The 20,052-nt window shown below is 38.8% G+C and overlaps 1 pseudogene; it reads left to right on the top strand.

Moving 5' to 3' along the window:
- The first annotated feature begins 4,833 nt into the window (after positions 1–4,833).
- LOC110557525 (small ribosomal subunit protein eS6-like) lies at positions 4,834–5,605 on the top strand (annotated as a pseudogene).
- Positions 5,606–20,052: the final 14,447 nt, after the last annotated feature.

Below are 20,052 nucleotides of genomic sequence, written 5' to 3'. Positions count from 1 at the left end.
TGTCTTTCTAAATGAGGATTGATCATCTTCGCCTGTGTCTATTTTCTTGATTATCTTCTTTAGGTGTGTAGATTTCATTAAACTTTCTTTGTAGCCCTCAGGCAAATTCTGAATTTGCAATTCTCTTGCCTTTGTCTTCCAACTACCTGGGATTGCAGGTTTATGTCCAGCTCTTTTCAGAAGTAGAATTCCTGGGGGCCTCATCTTATTCCATTTCTCTGTAAACTTGAAAAAAAATCACTCCAAAAGTCCTTTTAACACCATGTGTAACTGATAGTAAGCATCTTAAAACCAACAGCCATAGTTTCTTAGCCTATTTCATAGTCATGAATATTTGCATATTTCTATTGCAAATGGTGATACATCAACTATGAAGAAGTCTTAGTATTTATTTCATTGCAGTGGGAAACAGTTTAATGAAATTTAGAAAACAATATATGTTACAGAGAGTATGTATGTCAGCATCAACATTAATTTCAAAAGGTATTTGGAGAGAAACATTTTTATTCATTTATGCTCCTGAAGGTGGCAGTGGAGACACTGTAACTTCCTCAGCCTTTGCAATGTACCTGAAAGGGTTAATCCACAAGTTCTGGCCATTTCCTTTGATTACAAGGGACACTATACTATTCTCTAGGTGTGATCTGCTGAAAGTGGAATTTGTAAAAACTGTCCTGGTCTGTATTATCTGCCTCTCCATCTCGACAGCTCCCAAAGTTTTAATTAAACGCGGAGTATAGTGATCTCTTGCACTTAATAAAGGAGTTATTGAATTTCTGATTTCCTCACAAACATTTATAAACTCCTACTCCAGGCAGAAACGCAGAAATGGGAATGCCGCCTTGGGAGTTTTACAAATGCAGCAAAGTCTAACAAGTCAGTTGAAAAAAGGTTAGTCAACAGAAGAAATGGCCTCTTTGAACTAAGCAATGAAGAGTTTCTTTTAAACAATAGTAGATGGCTAGCATAGTCATACTGAGAAAGGATCATAAGCCATGATCTTCCACAGAGATGCAGTAGAATAATACAGACATGCGTTGGCATCAGATGAGGTCAGTGATCTGTGGGCTGTATATTTGCAAGCACTGCCATTTTGACTTTGGGATTATGAATTTAGCACTCGTTTTTTCCAAGTTGTAAAGCAAAATTTTTAAATGACTAAACAAGTAGGCAGATATGCAGACCTTAACAAAAGGAGGATGCCTCCGATAGCTTTTAATGTACCTCCCCAAATCAGGGCAATACCTGCCAGCCTTTTCTGGAAAACTTTACTGGGAACACTACTCTTTATGTAATCAATGACATTTTCAAACTACTCAAAGCCTTAAAGACTTGAAATCTCATAAAAACTCAACATACAGGGGAATGTTTCTAAAAGTCATATCGCAACTCTTCTGCTTTTTAAAACTCAATGTAATTAAACCCAAGAGACCACAAGGTTGTCTTTCCAGGAACAGGACAATGAGTCACTAGTGAGTAGACACTATGCTTAGCATGGTTCTTGACACAAATAAGACAATCAGGAATTGCACATTGACTGCGATTTATCTTGAGAAGCAATAACTTCACATTTTGCTCTGCTCATTCACATGAAGAGACTGAGGATGAGAGAAACTAAGAAGCTGGTTCAAAATCATCTAACTTCTTGGGGCTTCAGGTGTGAGTAACACCCAGCTTTGCACTCTCTAGTTAACAGGTCATGAGTGCTGAGCACTCAGTTTCATAAACAAGAAAATACAGATGTACATTTTTATTGGATACTCTGAGTGGGTCTGGAGTGGTAACTAGAGACCATGGCTGAACTAAGGAGTAAAGTGAGGTGTAGCTCCTCTCCTGACTGCTTCCTTGTGCAGTTCCGAGACCGTATATCTGGATGATGGCAAGTAACTGGGGGTAATTAACAGCCTTTTTTTAAAAAAAAATTATTTCTATTAATTACACTTTATTCACTTTGTATCCCTTCATAAACCCCTCCATCCTCCCCTCCCGACCCCACCCTCCCATCCCCTTCTTCATGCATGCCCCTCCCCAAGTCCACTGATAGGGGAGGTCCTCCTCTCCTTCCTTCTGATCTTAGTCTATCAGATCTCATCAGGAGTGACTGCATTGTCGTCTTCTGTGGCCTGGTAAGATGGCTCAGCCGTTAAAGGCTAAGCTCACAACCATAAATCAACAGCCTTTTAAGATTTGTTTTTTTCTGTTTCTGTAAGTGGCAGCTATTTTGGACAGAAGTGGACTCACTGGTTCTCATTAAATCCTAGAGCACTAAGGTTACTGAAAGGACTAGAGTGTTAGGTGGAGCAGTTATTAAGGACACAGAGAGCCCCTGGAAGGGGGGTTTCCCACTTTTGGTGTGTCATCAAAACCAGCGAGGAGAGCTAGCACCTCCATAGACAGTAGCCTCTTCACTATTTCTGCTTGTCTTGTCTGCACGGGGCTTCATTCACTCAGTGAGCCACGGAATCTCCTTCCAGGTCTTGTCTCTCTGCCTAAACTTTACATTATTGGCTCAATAGCTTTGAAACTCAATGTCCATTTTTGTGCCTGGAGGAAAAATATGCTGACTGAAGATACATTTATAAAAAAGTTTTTTTTTCTATGAATATATGTATATATAAAATGTATGATGACGAAAAATTTAAGTGGTACCTGATGTTATCATCTAATGATTTCCAACTTGTTCCATAATTACCGGACACCTTCTTTGTGCACACTCTCATGCTCTGCCACTCTTTTTTTGCATGTATTCTAGTCGAGGATGAATTCCATTTAGGGTCAAAAGAACGTAAATTTTGTATCGTTTCCTTATTGCTTTGCTTACAATTTTCTTGGAGAATCTGAGTGATTTTGGAATTTTTAACAAGTACATAGAACATATAATGATAACTTTACATTTCTTTTCAACTAACAGTTAAGAAACTGTGTTCTTTGTGCTGAGTATATCTCACTGGTAGAGCACTTTTCTGGGTTTCTCTCAGTATTCCCAATACTGAAAGAAAAAAAAGTATTTCTCTGCTTTCTTCCAATATAAATGTTGCATATGTCTGTTCAATAATCCAGTCACTCTATTCGGTGGCTTTGAGGGAGTATCACCAAGAGAGTAAAAGCATAGACTTTATAGCCTTTGTACTGGGGGCCAATGTTTCTTTTACAGAGAATAGTAGAAGTTTTTATCAGAGCAGTGAGACATAACTGAGTTAACCCCAATGTGTCCACCTTCTAAGTGCTTGATCCCTAACATAGGCCACTGTGGGTGGTTTACTCAGCCTTGGGTCCAGAGCTTCCTTGTGATAGCAAACCACTCTTCCAAAAGAACTGCCTTCCTAGTCTCTTCTTGTAAGAATTGCATATTACTCAGTGGCAGGACAGAGCTGGAAATAGAACGTAACTACTCATGAATCAGAATTAGTTAAATGCAGGTTACAAGGGGAATGAGCTCAGCGACACTTAAGCCATTGTTTTGAGGTAGAAGTAGGTGACAAAGGATTAGTAAGCAATTAGCATGTTTTCACTGAGCACAGACATATCAATGGATGAGTCAATAGGCCAGCAGGGATCAATAAATATTTCTACTCAGATCATCAGGATGGTCAATATCTACTTGGCACTTCAGAACATCCTCTGAAAATCATCCTTTGTTGATTCTCCATCTCCAGTCCATACTTTAAAGTCAGACCTAAATAATCATGACCAACCTCACCCTTAATTACTAGACACTTTATTTGGGGGCACTCGGGTACCCTGTCACTTTCTTTGCATGTGTTCTATTCTAGGATGACTTCCACTTGGGGTCAAACAGATGTCAAGTCTGCATAGTTTCCTTATTGCTATGATTTGCTTACTATTTTTTTTTTAAAAAATAGGTGTACTCTTTTACATAACAAGTACATATAATGCTAAATTTGTTTTCAAACTGCCATTTAACAAAATGTATTCCTTGTTCTGAGTATATCTCAGTGGTAAAATACCTTTCTAGAGTGCATGAGGCTCTGGGTTTTATTTCTAATACTGAAAAAAAATTCCATTTCTTTCTTCCAATATAAAAGTCACATATGTCTATTAAATAATCTGGCTCTATATGAAAGAACAGGATACAAGCAGAATTGTGGACAAAGTCTAGGAAGCAATAGATGGCAAAGGACAAATGCACAAGAAGATTAAAATGTGACACAAAACAAAATCAAGGAATTCATGCGTAACATGCTGCCAAGACTTGAAAGAAACCACCACCTAGTACTGAGAGTGGGCTATGCACTTGAAAATCACATGTTTAAGACAACAATAAATGTTTAGACTGAGGGCAAGTGGGGTGTGAATGACAGTGAGGGACAAAAAGGACACTCGGGCCATTTCCAAGCTGAGAGGTACAAAGAGATAAAAGAAACAACTTCATTTCCACTTGAGCGAATTTCAGGGAACAATGTCTACAGGAGACAGCCAGAAATCTGTCAGTAGAAAGGTGAAAAGAATGTCTGCACAAGACACAGAAAATAGAAGGGGCCTTGGTTGGTGACTGACCTTGACTTTTGGGATGAATAAAAAAAAAAGTTTTAGGAGATTAGTTCTGAAGTATTCTGAAGCACCACACAGAATCTGGCTGAGTGAAAATATACCCAGTGTTCCTGGCATTGAATATGCAGAGGGTCATCGTGAAGAGAGAGACTAAAAGAGTAGTCCAGATCTCAGAGGGTTAGTCTATCTAGCTAGAAGTGGGCGTCTTGCTTCCTCATCTCTGCCATACGGGAGTTGAAAGAGAATTATCTGAGGTAAATATATGAATTTTTGTCACTTGCTTTTTCATATGGCACCTCCTAGGTGATCAGCTTTGTCAAGATGAAGCTGAATATCTCCTTTACTGCCATCAGCTGTCAGAAACTCACTGAAGTAGACAATGAGAGCTAGCTTTGTATGTTCCATGAGAAGCACATGGCCACAGAAGTAGCTGCTGATGCCCTGGATGAAGAGTGGAAGGGTTATGTGGTCCAGATCAGTGGCGGGAATGACAAACAAGGCTTTCCCAGGAAGCAAGGTGTTTTGGCCCACGGCAGAGTGGGCCTACTGTTGAGTAAGGGGCATTCTTGTTATAGAACAAGAAGAACTAGAGAGAGGAAGCACAAGTCTGTTCGTGGATACATTGTGGATGCCAATCTGAGTGTTGTTAACTTGGTTATTGTTGAGAGAGAGAGAGAGAAAGAGAGAGAGGGGGGAGAGAAAGAGAAAAGGATATTCCTGGACTGATAGACACTACTATGCCTCATCGGCTGGGACCTAAAAGACTAGTAGAGTCCAAAATTTCCTCTGAAGAAGATGATGTCTGCCAATATATTGTCAGAAAGCCCTAAACAAAGAAGATAAGAAGCCCAGGACAAAAACACACAAGATTCAGCATCTTGTCACTCCACGTGTCCTGTAGTACAAACACTGATGTATTTATTACTCTGAAGAAACAACATAGTAAGAAAAGGAGGAGGCTGTAGAATACCCAAAACTTTTGGCCAAGAGAATGAAGGAAGCCAAAGAAAAGTGTCAAGAATGGATTGCCAAGAGACGTAGGCTGTTCCGGTTGACAGCTTCTACTTCTGAGTCAGAGTTTAGTCAAAAGTAATTCTTTTAAGAGTAACAAATGATCATACCTTGAAAATAATTTGTCACTCAAATGTAATATGCTAAAATCATATACTTATAAATTCTTGATTGCACTGTATATGATTTTCATGCCATTAATTATTTTTTGGCTATGGCTATTAAAAGGCTGTATACGGGTATAGAATAATTTATTTAAGGAGGCTGTATTGTTGGAGAGTTGTTTCCATAAATTCATAGTCTGTAAATTTTATAGAAGCAATATGTCACTGAAAATGCATTTTAAAATGGAGTTATGAATGCTGGAGAAGGTGTCAGTATTTACTGTCAATTTAAGTAAGTATGCGAGATTTAAGACTCTTCAGAGGGAAAATGTTGCAATGAGATGTATAGAAGTCAAACTCAGAGTGGCCAGAGGTGAGTCAGTTCTCTGACTCTTTGGAGACTAATGTACCTTTGGTTCCAAGAATGATCATTATAGAGAAATGAATCCCCAGATCTGCAAAGATCAACCAAGGTCACAAGTGAGTGCAGAGGCTGAGTCAGCAGGACTGGTACCCAAAGAAGCCAGACTTTAAAAGCTTAGTGAGGGTCTGCGAAAAGTATTAAAATATCATCATGCCTTTTTGTTATCATCATGCCTTTCTGTATCTTTCTCTTTCTCTCTCTCTCACACACAACCTATGTGCATGCACTCTGGACACTGTAAGGATTTGCTATTAATTGGAAGTCATCAATGGTAGTATGTTAGTTATGTCAACTCTGGAGGGCATTGGGACACATTTTCCGTTTAGAAAGAAATGTGAACGATGTGTGGCATTATACTGTACATGTAAGTTTATCTTTTAGCCTTAATGTCTTAGTCCTTACTCTGGGTTGTTCCTGGACAGAAATTACTCTACGGTATGTGAACATTTGCTCAAATTTAGTGAACATAAATTTTATAGGTTGAGTGTGGGTTAGACTTAGCTACTGTATATATAAAGAATTAATATATTGAAATTTCACCTTCACAATTATAGGAAGGTAGTATTGTCACAATCTTCATTTTCTGTGCTATGAACAGTGTGCTGAATAACACAAGGCAGTCTTTGCAACCCCAAACTGTCCACCCCCCCCCAATGCCAGCGTCACAACATAGAAAGCAAGAAATGAGCAAAAGGACAGCTGATGATGTAATAGTTTCTAATATTTAGTTTTAACATACTTTGAAAATATCTTAAGCATTCTTTGTAAGTACTGTATAGGTGGGTGTTATAATGACGCTGCCTTTTAAAAATGTGTTTTATACATTGTTCAATCATATTTAACCCCCATTTGCAATGAATTCATTACTGTCAATCATGAAGATGTTTCCCTCTCCGAAGCATCCCACTTTCACAACACATTTTATTGTTCACCTAATCTATTCTAAAGACTAAGAAAAGAAAGTTAGAACTCTTCTATAATTTCCAGAACATAGACTTTATTTCCTTTTTTATTCTGTTGGTAGAGTTTTCTTTCCAACTCAAGGAACAACAGTTATATTGACATCTGGAAGTATGACGCTCTCCGTGGAGAAGTCTCTGCTAAGAAATTATGCCAAAACCTCTCAACGTCAAGAAATAGTCAAGGCAGAAGAAACAGCTCTCCTTTGCCTGGTAGGAAAAAAAGCTAGGCCTAAGCTAAAACTCATTTTCAGTTTTCTTTCCCCCCCTTCTTATGTATTTCTTCTCATCTTCTAGACCTCCTATCGTCCAGATTTGATAGAAATTAATGGCAAGTTTAAGCCAGAAGGTATTAGAGTAAAATCTTTAATGTATTTAATTATCTGGCCCCTTCTTGTGCTTGTCTCTTCTAGGCCCCAATCTCAATTTTAAAGCAGTCATTCCAAACTTAGGTGAGCTTTGACATGATAAAAATGTATAGGCATTAATGTAAAGACTCCATAGACCACGCCTCACATCTTCTGGCTCTAGTGTAGACTACTGGTATACATTTTTAGTGCACTCTCCAGGTAAGTATGTTTCAACTCCACTAGAATTCGTGACCTATGGTTCAAAAACGGCAGGCTTTCTTCTAAATCCTCTGCATTTCCTGAATCTAATTCTGTACTCATGTTAGTTCCTTGGTCTTTGTGAGCTCCATTGAAAGGATTCAAACAAGACATACAGAGTATGGGGGCGGGGGGGAGGATAAGTGAAGTTTATCACGGAGTGGCATGAAACACTCTCGGGTGTGAAAGTGGGCAATGGACAGGGAGGCCACTGCAAAGGAGACACTTTCACAGGGTAAGAGTGGACAGTTGCCAAAGAGAACATTGACCCATCCTAAATGTTATGTAGGTTTATGGGTTAGAGAGTATCTTCTGAGGGACACTCCCCTTTGTACCCATCAGATCCTTTTGGATGAATTCTTAAGGGCAAGGCCAGTGGTATGGCAGGATTTTTATCCCCCCCAAAAAAAAATATCCTTGTCTACATAGCAACCATAAAACATTTTGTGCAGTTTAGAATGTTGTATCTCCATCCAGGGCCAGAGAGAAGAAACAGCTCCCATTCTTTGACCGGTAATCAAAATCCAGGAGTTCCAGTTACTTCCTTTACAAGCTGCTGATTATGAGGGAGGGGCCTTCCTCACTCAGGAGCCTGCTGCTATCTGGCCGAGCACCTCCCCAGTTTACCTTGCTCTCTCTGCATCGGCAGTTCCTCTATTCTCCTTTGTGTGGCTTTTTAAAACATATTCAGGCCAGTTTGAATATTCTTTTCTGTGCCCTCCTTATTATTTCCACAACATGTGCACCTCTATTGTGAAACAAATGCTAAAGGATGTGAAACCATTCAGGTACCCATCATTTTCATGTTTAGAAATTGAGCTCCCTAGGGACAAGCATTTCTGAAAAGAATTAATTAAAAAATCAAGTCATACACCCTCCCCCAAATACAATTCATAGCAAAAATGCAATAAAATCTTCTAAGTTAATGTTTCTATCTGCAGAAAAATAAAACAATAAGCATACTAAAACATTAGTCATTTATCAGTTATTTTGACTGTTACTATTTCAGAAAAGCTAAGAAATCTTAAACATTATAAAGGAGAAAGCTAATAAATAAATCATAATCAATAATAAAAATAAAGGGACTTTAAATATTACATTTATGTCAGAGATAGCCCTTGCTCCCCTTAATAGGAAACCTGCTTCAAAACTGAGCAGCCTATGGGCTTTCTCTGAGCAGGGAGTCTAGGTCCTCTCCATGCATGGTCCTTGGTTGGAGTACTGGTCTCTGCAGAGCCTCCTGGGACAAAGTTTTTGGCTCTGTTGGTCTCCTTGTAGAGTTCTATCCCTTCCTGGTCTTTCTTCCTCTTCTTTCATAAGGTTTCCTGTACTCTACCCAAAGTTTGGCTATGAGTCTTAATATCTTCTTCAATACCCTGATAGGTAGTCTTTCAAAGACTTGTGTTCCTTTTCTTCTCCTACTTCTGATGTCAATCCTGTTTGCCCTTCCAAGTGAAGTTTCAGCCTCTTCCCTAGGGTCCTCCTTGTTTAGCTTCTTTAGGAGTATAGATTTATGTTTATTCTATATTATATGGCTAATCTCTTTTTTTTGAAACATTTTTTTAATTTTATTTTTTTTATTAATCACAGTTTATTTACTTTGTGTCCCAGCTGTAACCCCCTCCTTCATTCCCTCCTAACCCCACCCTCCCTCCCTCTTATATCTCCTCCCTGCTCCTCTCTAAGTCCACTGATAAGGAAGGTCCTCTTCCCTGTCTATCTGACTCTAGTTTATCAGGTCTCATCAGGACTGGCCACAATGTACTCCTCTGTGGCCTAGCAAGGCTGCTCCTCCCTTGTGGGGGGAGACAAAGAGCCAGCCACTGAGTTCATGTCAGATACATGTTCCCCTGAGTAGGGAAACTCCCTTGGATGCTATGCTGCCATGGGCTACATCTGAGCAGGGGTTCTAGGTTATGTCCATGCATGGTCCTTGGTTGGAGACTCACTCTCAGAAAAGACCCCTGTGTCCAAATATATTTGGTCCTTTTGGGACTTAAAGAAATGCTCAATGCCCTTAGTCTTCAGAGAGATGCAAATCAAAACAACCCTGAGATTTCACCTTACACCCATCAGAATGGGTAAGATTAAAAACTCAAGTGACAACACATGCTGGAGAGGTTGTGGAGAAAAGGGAACCCTCCTCCATTGTTGGTGAGAAAGTAAACTTGTATAACCACTTTGGAAATCAATCTGGTGTTTTCTCAGACAATTAGGAATAGTGCTTCCTCAAGATCCAGCTATACCACTCCTAGGCATATATCCAAAAGATGTTCAAGTACACAGCAAGGACATTTGTTCAACTATATTCATAGCAGCTTTATTCGTAATGGCTATACATGTCTTTCTGCTTCTGGGTTACCTCACTCAGGATGATCTTTTCTAGTTTGCACTTGCAAATTTCACAATTTCCATGGATGATTCTTTTATCCCCTCCCCCTAGGGGGTGCAGCATTGTAAGGCAATAGAGGAAGATGATGCAGCCATCCCTGATGAGACCTGATAGGCTAGGGTCAGATGGGAGTGGAGGAGGTCCTCCCCTCTCCTAAGGAAGGAGCATAGGGGAGAATAGGGAGGGTGAGTGGAACTGGGAGGAGAGGAAGGAGGGGGCTACAGCCAGGATACAAAGTGAATAGATCATAATAAATAAATAAATAAATAAATAAATAAATAAATAAAATTACACTTATATATTCATATTATCAATCACTGAGATAAATACCTTAAACATCATCATGGGATTATAGACAAATATCGCATACTACAAAGACGATCATAATTATAAAAGGCGTTTAGGAAACCCTTCCCTTACCTTTTGCTCAAAGATTTTTATCTTAGAAAACGCAAGGTTGTACTTTCCCATTTCTTGGGCATGTATATAAATCTCTTTGACCACCCGATAGTCCATTTGTCAGTTTTATAACCCATTAAGCTCTTTCTCAAGAACCTAGAGAGGCATCACTCAGAATGTAAACCGTAGGAGAGTTAGTTTCTGAGTCCCAGTTCTGCGGGAAGGTGGATGTCTAACATCCCTGGACACCTTACTCTTACTCGCAAAGCTGGCTCCTGTCATGTAGAGATGAGGGATGCATTCTCCCTCTGGATAAATCTAATTAGCCAACAGATGGTCACCCACAAATGTTACCTGGCAGGGATGAATCACTTGTAACAAATAGTAATATGGAGTCGTCCAGCTAGGTTCTCTTGATACCATGAATGGGATCTTTCCTGTTTTCTGGGATCTATGGAAAGACAGGTTTGTCTGGGTAGCAATCTCTGAGCAGCTGTATTGCAATGCACATATTTTTATTCAGAATGTATTCAGTGTTATAAGTTCTTTTTTCCACTACCTTCATGGAGAAGATCTTTGTATTGAGATATTTTGTTATTAATTATGAACTATCCAAAAATATGCCAATTTAAATCAGGCATGCTCTATCATAAACCATTTATGTGAATTTAGAAATTTCCTTAGAATTATTTTGTTTATTAGCCAATAGCAACTCTTTTCTCTTAAAACTTTGAATTAAAGGACACCAAGGTAAGAATGCATTATGAGCAAGGGAAGGATGGAAACAGGGAAAGGGTAAGATCTAAAGCAATTATTTAACGTATTTTGTTAGGTACCAAGTATGTGTATGGTAATGTAGGAAGAATGAAGACCTTGGTGCCCACTTTAATTCAGCACCACATAATATACAATTTAAAGATGCTGATTTAAATACAAAACGTGCATCTATGTATGCAATTATCTATTTTTAAAATGTATATACCACTCAAAGTGAACTTTTTGCCTATCTGTATTATTTTGTGAATTTACCTATCTTCAATTACTTCATACAAGTAAAAAAAAAGTGCTTTGTGTGCTTATTTGAACTAGTATAGTGTCTTCTAGATTTTTCTATATTATATAACCACAATTTCATTCTTTTTATGGCTGAATAAGTTTTCATGGGATGTGTGTGCCATTTTGTTTCTTTATTCATTCATTGATAGACAATCGAATTCTTGGCAGCTTTTGGCTATTCTGAATAACACTCACCAGACATTTGTGTAGTTCTGTATAAATGCCTGTGCTGAGCAATATGGAATTTAATCAATTAATTCTTATGAGTAACAACCAGACAGTTTTCCACAGCAGCTATTTATCATTAACAAAGAAAGGTCATTTTTTCCTCAGATCCATACCATCATTTCTTACACAACATCTTTTTCCTTTATTCATAGTAGGACTTCATAATGAACAGCAAGAAGCCCAGGTTAACCTTTTCTCCATTTTCCTGATTACCAGTTAAAGATGTCCAACTGACTAATTTTGTAACTTTTTTTTTTTTTTGGAGTAGTTTCTAGTCAAATAACTTGCCAATTTTTGAAATTGTATCCTTCATTTTCTGTTAGATTGCAAGATTCTTTCTTTTTTTTCTTTCCTTCTTCTTTTTTTCTTTTCTTTAAAATATGTTTTAGATGAATCAAAAACATAGCTAGTAATCTGAGTAGTGTCTTCAGGGACAGTGAGACAGGTTTGTTAGCTAGCCTCTGTCTTTTTGTTACTCTTACAATATGATATCAAGGGTTATTTTCTTACTCATTTAATATCTTCACTCCCATCAGTCTTTCAAACCATAAACTGAGCCTCTTAGCTGCTACTTTTTGGTCTTATACCACTTCTAAATTGGCAGTTCTTAAGAAGAGTTCTGAAGAGTTGTTTACTTCTGAGAGCCTTCTGCTATCTAATTTCTTGCTTCTTCAAATCCTAGATGCTTTGTTAGGTCCCTAGCATTCCAATATTTAAGGAAGTTATTTCACAAACTGTACCTTTGAAAAAGGTATCAGGTTGCCTTCCACTGAGCTGACATAATTTTTGCTTATCACAACAGGAAACAATTCACAGACTCTCCCTTGAGAGTAGTATAGTCTTGTAATTTTTAAGCATTGTCAGTCTGATTGTTAAGACACTGATATTTGTAGTAAGCTCTTTTTTTCTAATTTAAAAATAAAGTATGTCCCAAATTGCCCAGTATTTAGTACATGCTAAGCACCTTTTAAGTACTTTGTAATTTATTCTTTTAAAATTTCAAGTCTAAGATCAGAAAGAAGGCGAGGAAGACCTCACCTATCAGTGGACTTGGGGAGGGGCATGCATGCAGAAAGGGGAGGAACGGTGGGATCAGGAGGGGAGGAGGGAGGGGCTTATGGGGGGATACAAAATGAATAAAGTGTAATTAATAATAATAAAAAACAAAAAAAAAAACAAAAAAAAATTCAACCTCATCTTTAGGTAATCTTTGCTTTCTTGCTATTTTAGTGAAGAAAATAAAAGAAAATATTGAGCTTTGTATTTTCCCGTAAACCCCTCTCTCCTCCCCTCTTAATCCCACCTTTCCTCCTCCTTCTCCACATATCCGCCTCCCCAAGTCCACTGATAGGGGAGGTCTTCTTTTCCTTCCTTCTGATCCTAGTCTATCAGATCTCATCAGGAGTGGCTGCATTGTGGTCTTCTGTGGCCTGGTAATGCAATGCTGCTCCCCCCCTCAGGGGGAGGTGATCAAAGAGCAGGCCAGTCAGTTTATGTCAGAGGCAGTCCCTCTTCCCATTACTATGGAACTCACTTGGACACTGAACTGCCAGGGGCTACATCTGTGCAAGGGTTCTAAGTTATCTCATGCATGGTGCTTTGTTGGAGTATGAGTCTCTGGGAAGACCCCTGTGTTCAATTTTTTTTTTTTTTTGGTTCTGTTGCTCTCCTTGTGGAGCTCCTGTCCTTTCCAGATCTTACTATTTCCTACTTATTTCGTAAGATTCCATGCACTCTGTCCAACAGTTGCCCATAAGTCTCAGCATATGCTTTGATAGTCTGCAGGACAGAGCCTTTCAGAGGTCCTCTGTGGCAGGTTCATAACTTGTTTCCTGTTTTCTTCTTCTTCTGATGTCCATCTTCTTTGCCTTTCAGGATGGGGAGAAAGCATTTTAACCAGAGTCTTCCCTCTTGATTAGTTTCTTTAGGTATACAGATTTTAGTAGGTTTATCCAGTCTTGATGAGAACTGATAAGCTAGGGTCAGATAGAAGGGGAGGAGGATCTCCTCTATTAGTAGACTAGGGGAGAGGCATAGGAGGAGAAGTGGGAGAGAGGGAAGGTGGGATTGGGAGGAGATGAGGGAGAGGGCCACAGCCTGGATACAAATTGAATAAACTGTAATAAATGATAGTAATAATAATAAATTACATAAAATAATCAGTAAACCTTATAATAAATATTTTAAATATTTTATTTATAATAATATAATATAAAATATAATAATTTAAAATAAAATCTTTACCAGTTACATTGTCTTTCTTTATCAATTAAATGTATTATTAGATACATTTATTATTATTTACTATTATTAGGTATATTATTAGGTATACCAATACTCTTATTTTATTAATTTCTCAGGACTGTCATTATAAATGACTGCAAATAGGGTTGCTTAAAATAACAAATATATTACATGGCAATTCAGAGGCAAAAAGTCAGAGAATGGAGTATTCTTGGCAAAGCCAAATTTTTTTCCCAGCTCTAGGTTCAGGTAAGTATCTTGGCACTCCCAGATTCCAGTGCCCAACAATATAAAGAAGACACAAAGGAAAGAATGATAACTCTACCTTTGTGGCACTCAGGCTTTGACTTAAGAAATAAAATAGAGGGCCAGCTGGCAGTAATGGTCCTGTGAAGGAACAAAAGAGAAGGAGAAGAAGAGGCCCTCTGGAGAGGAGGGAAAGAAAGTTTTCACTTTTCTAAGGAGATGGTTGACAAATCACTGCCAAGAAAAATAATTTTAAAAGTTGTCATTCTCATGTAAATGTCATTTTAATTTGAAGCCTTCCCTGATGTAGTTAAGGACCTATGTAGATTCTGCATTTGTTCTAAATGGTATAGGAAGTTCTTTATTCTAGAAGTAGGGAGCTTTACACAGAGAGCAGAAGAGACAATGTGATCAAGAAGGCAAAGCCTGTTGTGATGTGCCTGGTAATCCAGCTTCAGCTAGAAAGTAGAAAAGGCAAGGAACAGAATGGGCCCCCCTTGAACCTGTAGAGGATTTTTGCCTTCCTGACACCTTGATCTGGGCTCAGTGAAACACATACATCTCCAGAACAAAGAGAGAATGAAATTTTGTTGTGTTAAGCCATCGAGTTCATGGAAGTTTGTAAACTTTACAAAAGTAAACACAATGTAAATTACAGACACAAGTAAATTACAGAAGTAAACACAATGCTAGTACCACAGAGTCCTAATGGAGGGGAGGAACGAGGCGAGTCTTCATCTGGAAACAGGAATGGCAGGCCATGGATGACTTCCGGCTTCACAGCTCTGGGGTGGAAGAAGGCCTGTCTTGACTAAGGGTGCATTAAGGAAGCCCCGAGGCAGGAAAGCTGTGGCAAGAAGATGCTAGACAATAAAATAAAGTGCTTTATAGGGCTCCAGGATTCAGTGATGATGTTTACTTTCCTTCCATGGTGTATATAATTTGTGGAAAGTTTCAGATATGGGGACGATCCGAACAGCTCATGCTCCAAGAAACTGTACATTTTTACCAAAAAGATTTGGAATTGTTTACCTGTGATGTTGAAGATAGACTTTAGGGGACTAAGGGCACTAACAGGAAATCAAATAGGGGGCTGCTGATTAGCAGCAGCTGAGAGACTCAGGAAAAACTGGAACCGTGCTGAGAAACACAGCTACAGTATATTAACCAGATTTAGTGTAGTGTCACTCAAAGGGCAGTTAGTTTTTCCACTAGAGGTCACTCCATATTCTACACACCATCAGGGGTTACGGTACATTCCATACAAACAAGGGAATATGACATTTTATCCAAAGAGGGCTAACAACTTATTTATCATTATCTCTGATCAGTTCCAGAGACCTTGTAACCACATCTTAGAAGATTTTCCGTGGTACATTTATAGACTTGCTAATGTGTGCAATGAACATATCTATAAAGTATATCTATATACTTACTTACATTTGTTGACCTATGTGTGGCTCATCTGCTGGTTGTATAATATAGTGGATTCAGAGGAAGTATTTTTTTCCCTCACTTTTCAGTATGCCATTCAGCCTGTTGCTAATGCCATTCCAATGCTAGATGCTACTGTATTCTGGCTGGTTATGTCAAGCATTAGGTTAATTCTATACAATTCTGCAACTAAAATATTGTTGGATTAGAGGTTGATTTATTACTACAAAACATAGATAACATGCAGGAAATGCTCTTTACATGCTTCTGTGATTGCTAATTATTATTAGCGACAAATATGGGGAAATTAGTCTGAGTTTTGCTTTCATTTAAAAGCTACCTGTAGGAGAGCATACATCTTAAATATTTTTTTGGTGTTAAATTCGGTTCAAGGAAGTATTTATACGAAAGCTGATGATGACAAGAACTCAGTGAACAAAACAACCACTGTGGCATAGAAGGCAGTTTTACTTCCAGTTCAAACATGAGGACTCAAAATTTCTTTTCTGCTCCTTGATGGTCAGATATTAACTAACATGTCACAGTCGATTATCAGAAGATCAGTATAGCCATTACCAGAATGAGTCTTCTAAGGGATGGATTGTGTAAAATTTCAACAAAAGATGGATTCTTGCTTAATTACAAAATCTCTTCTTATATAATACTAATAGCAATGAAATATTTTAGACCATTTTCCTCATTATATGCATGAGGGTGAGGTTATAGGAAGAAGGTATAAATCACCAAATTTAAATTTAGTGGAAAATATTTCATACCATTTACTTTTCTTGTCTTATCATAAAGTCCATAATGAATACAGAATAATAATCTAAACACCCATGAAATCATTAATATTTTCAAATTCCAAATATATGAAATCACTTTGGATAATTTTAGTTTCCAGAAAGGAAGCTAACTGCCTATTCTCCAATCTTTCCTGGGGAAAAAACCTTTAGATCTGAAATTGAAATAATGTGAACGTCCTTCCATCATTGGTTTCTCACACATATCCACTAAATGCCCCTACTCATGCTTTCATTAAGGATTCTCTTAAAATCTAGGTTCTTGTAAGCATATTTGTATTTCAATTATAATTTAAGTAGTCAACCCCAACCGTAGCCCCATTTAAATACTATCACCTTTGTAGATAAAAATTGTTTTATTCTTAAGTTTATTCTGAGACTAGGTATAAATTTTACATTCAAGAAAATTACAGTTAGAACTCTATATGAAGAGACATTGGTAAAGTCAGAACGATAAAGTTCCCTCTGACTTATGCTTCTGTATTTTATTCATGAAGTTCTACTCCTTGATTGCAATAACCTGAAGACAGATGTTAGTTGTGTTACTAATCCACACACAAATTAAGTAGCTTCTTTTATTCAAGTCCATATGAGTTAGCAGAACAGCATCACCTGGACTTCTCTGAGGTGCACTTCCTCCATTTGGATCACTCAGCACATTAGTTTGTATGTTTGTTTGTTTTTTAACCATATCAAAGCAAGCATTTTTGAAGAAGTTTCTCTTCAATTGCCGTACCAGAATGTTTATGAATAAAATGAATATTAAATATCTGATTTGATACAAATGTCTACAGTTCACTCTCCTTTTCTTTCTTTTTGTATTTTATATATATATATATATATATATATATATATATATATATATATATATCCTTGGAGCTGGGAATCTTCTTCTATTTCAATTATTCTTAGGTTTGGTCTTTACACAGTGTTCCAAATTTCTTTGATGTTTTGTGTTAGAAACTTTTCAGCTTTAGCATTTTCTTTGACCAATGTATCAGTGTCTTCTCTCATATTTTCTATGCCTGCAATTCTCTTGTATTCTTCCATCTCTTATATTCTGTTGCTGATGCTTACATCTGTAGTTCCTGTTTTGTTTTCTAGGTTTTCCACTTCCAGGATTGTCTCAGATCCTGTTTTCTGTACTGCTTCTTTTTCTCATTTCAGGTCTTGCACAGTTTTAGTCATTTCCTTCTCCTGTTTCCTTACCTTATTTTTTTCTGTATTTCTTTAAGGGATTTATTAATTTCCTTCACCTGTTTGATTGTGTTTCCCTGTATGTTTTTGGAGACTTTATTTTTCTTTTCAAGGCCTCTGCCATTTTCATAACCTCAGATTTAAGATTGTTTTCTTGTGCTTCAGGTTTGTTATGATATCCAAGTGTGTTAGAGTGTGGTAGTTGGGTTCTGGTGGTGCTGTATTGCTGCCCTCTAACCATCTGATTGTCCCTGGTGTTGGCAGACCTGGAGGTCCCTGGTAATCACTGATGGCTGTCACCTCTGGTAGTCACTGATGTCTGTCTTCTCTCTGCCTGCAGTCTCCAATGGTGGTTGTCCCTGGGATTTCAGACAGACCTGGCTGCCCAGGAGTTGGCATGTGGAAGTCATGGAACAGAACTCTCCTCTGCTGGTGGTCACCAATGGACATAGTCCCTGAGACCACCGGCAGAGCTGGAGTGTAGGAACTAGTGAGCAGAGGGCTGGGGCAAACCTCCCTTCTATTTTCAGTCTTCAATGGCCACTGTGCCTAATGTCATAGGCTGACCTGGCACTCAGGAGGAGCTAGGGCATGGAGGCTTCCAGGCAGTTCTCACCTCTGCTGGCAGTTGCCAATGGCCATTGTTCCTGAGATGACAGGCTGAGCTGGCTCATGGGTATTGGTGTGTGGAGGTCACAAAAAAGACCCCACCTCTGCTGGTTATCTCCGATGTCTGCTGTCCGTAAGACCACAGGCTGAGCTGGCTTGAGAGACCAAAGAATTAAAAATCAGTGGGTATTGTTTTAAAGTATAAAGCACAAGCCTGAATGAAGGCCACCTGGATGGAGACATGTCAAGCCACCTGCAGGAGGAACCAGCTCTACTGCATTCTTTTCCTGACCACTAGAGATACAGTTGCTAGGAAACTGGCCCCTCTCCCCTATGACAGCCAAACTAGTGGAGTCAGACCATTAATGATTTAAGGGCCTTCCTATAGCCAATCAATTAAAAATGCAACATCCCCTTTTCTGTTTCAACCAATTGATGCTTGCGAGGCAGGAATCCCCCTGCTTTGGGTACTCTGGGAGGGACTGGACTCTAAATCACTCACCTACCCAGATCATGAGGCTTTTTGCTCTCAACTACTCTGGTGGTGAAGCTATGAGCCCGAGCTACCTTGTAATAAAAAGATCCTTATGATTTCACCTTACACCCATCAGAATGGCCAAGATGAAAAACTCAAGTGACAACACATGCTGGAGACGTTGTGGAGGAAGGGGAAACCTCCTCCACTGCTAGTGGGAACGTAAACTTGTACAACCACTCTGGAAATCAGTCTGGCATTTTCTCAGACAACTAGGAATAGCGCTTCTTCAAGATCCAGCCATACTACTCCTAGGCATATATCCAAAAGAGGTTCAACTACACAATAAGGTCATTTGCTCAACCATGTTTGTAGCAGCTTTATTTGTAATAGCCAGAACCTGGAAACAACACAGATGTCCCTCACTGTAGGAATGGATACAAAAATTGTGGTATATTTACACAATGGAATACTTTCTACTCATCAGTTAAAAACAAGGAAATCATGAAATTTGCAGATAAATGGTGGGACCTGGAAAGGATCATCCTGAGTGAGCTGTCCCAGAAGCAGAAAGACACACACGGTATATACTCACTCATAAAGACATATAACATAGGATAAACCTAAAATCTGTACATCTAAAGAAACTAATCAAGAGAGAGGACCCTGACTAAAATGTTCAATCCCCATTCAGAAAGGCAAAGAGAATGGACATCAGAAGAAGAAGAAAACAGGAAACAACTTAGAAACCTGCCACAGAGGGCTTCTGAAAAGCTCTGCCCTGTAGACTATCAAAGCAGATGCTGAGACTTACGGCCAACTGTTGGGCAGAGTGCATGGAATCTTATGTAAGAAGTGGGAAATAGTAAGATCTGGAGAGGACAGGAACTCCACAAGGAGAGCAACAGAACCAGAAAATTTGAACACAGGGGTCTTCCCAGAGACTCATACTCCAACCAAGTACCAGGAATGGAGATAACCTAGAACCCCTGCACAGATGTAGTTCATGGCAGCTTAGTGTCTAAGTGGGTTCCATAATAATGGGAAGAAGGACTGTCTCTGACATAATCTGATTGGCCTGCTCTTTGATCACCTTCTGCTGAGGGGAGAGCAGCCTTACCAGGCCACAGAAGGTGACAATGCAGCCACTCCTCATCTGATCTGATAGACTAAGATTAGAAGGAAGGAGAGGGGGACCTCCCTTATCAGTGGACTTGGGGAGGGGCATGCATGAAGAAGGGGGAAGAGGGATAGGACCAGGAAGGGAGGAGGGAGGGACTTATGGGGGGATACAAAGTGAATAATGTGTAATTAATAAAATAAAATAATAAATTTTTAAAACAACAGGTCT

This window comes from Meriones unguiculatus, chromosome 6 (genome assembly GCF_030254825.1).
Source record: "Meriones unguiculatus strain TT.TT164.6M chromosome 6, Bangor_MerUng_6.1, whole genome shotgun sequence".
Taxonomy (NCBI): domain Eukaryota; kingdom Metazoa; phylum Chordata; class Mammalia; order Rodentia; family Muridae; genus Meriones; species Meriones unguiculatus.
Note: the sequence above shows the minus strand (reverse complement) of the source record. Positions and strands in the feature narration are given on the sequence as shown.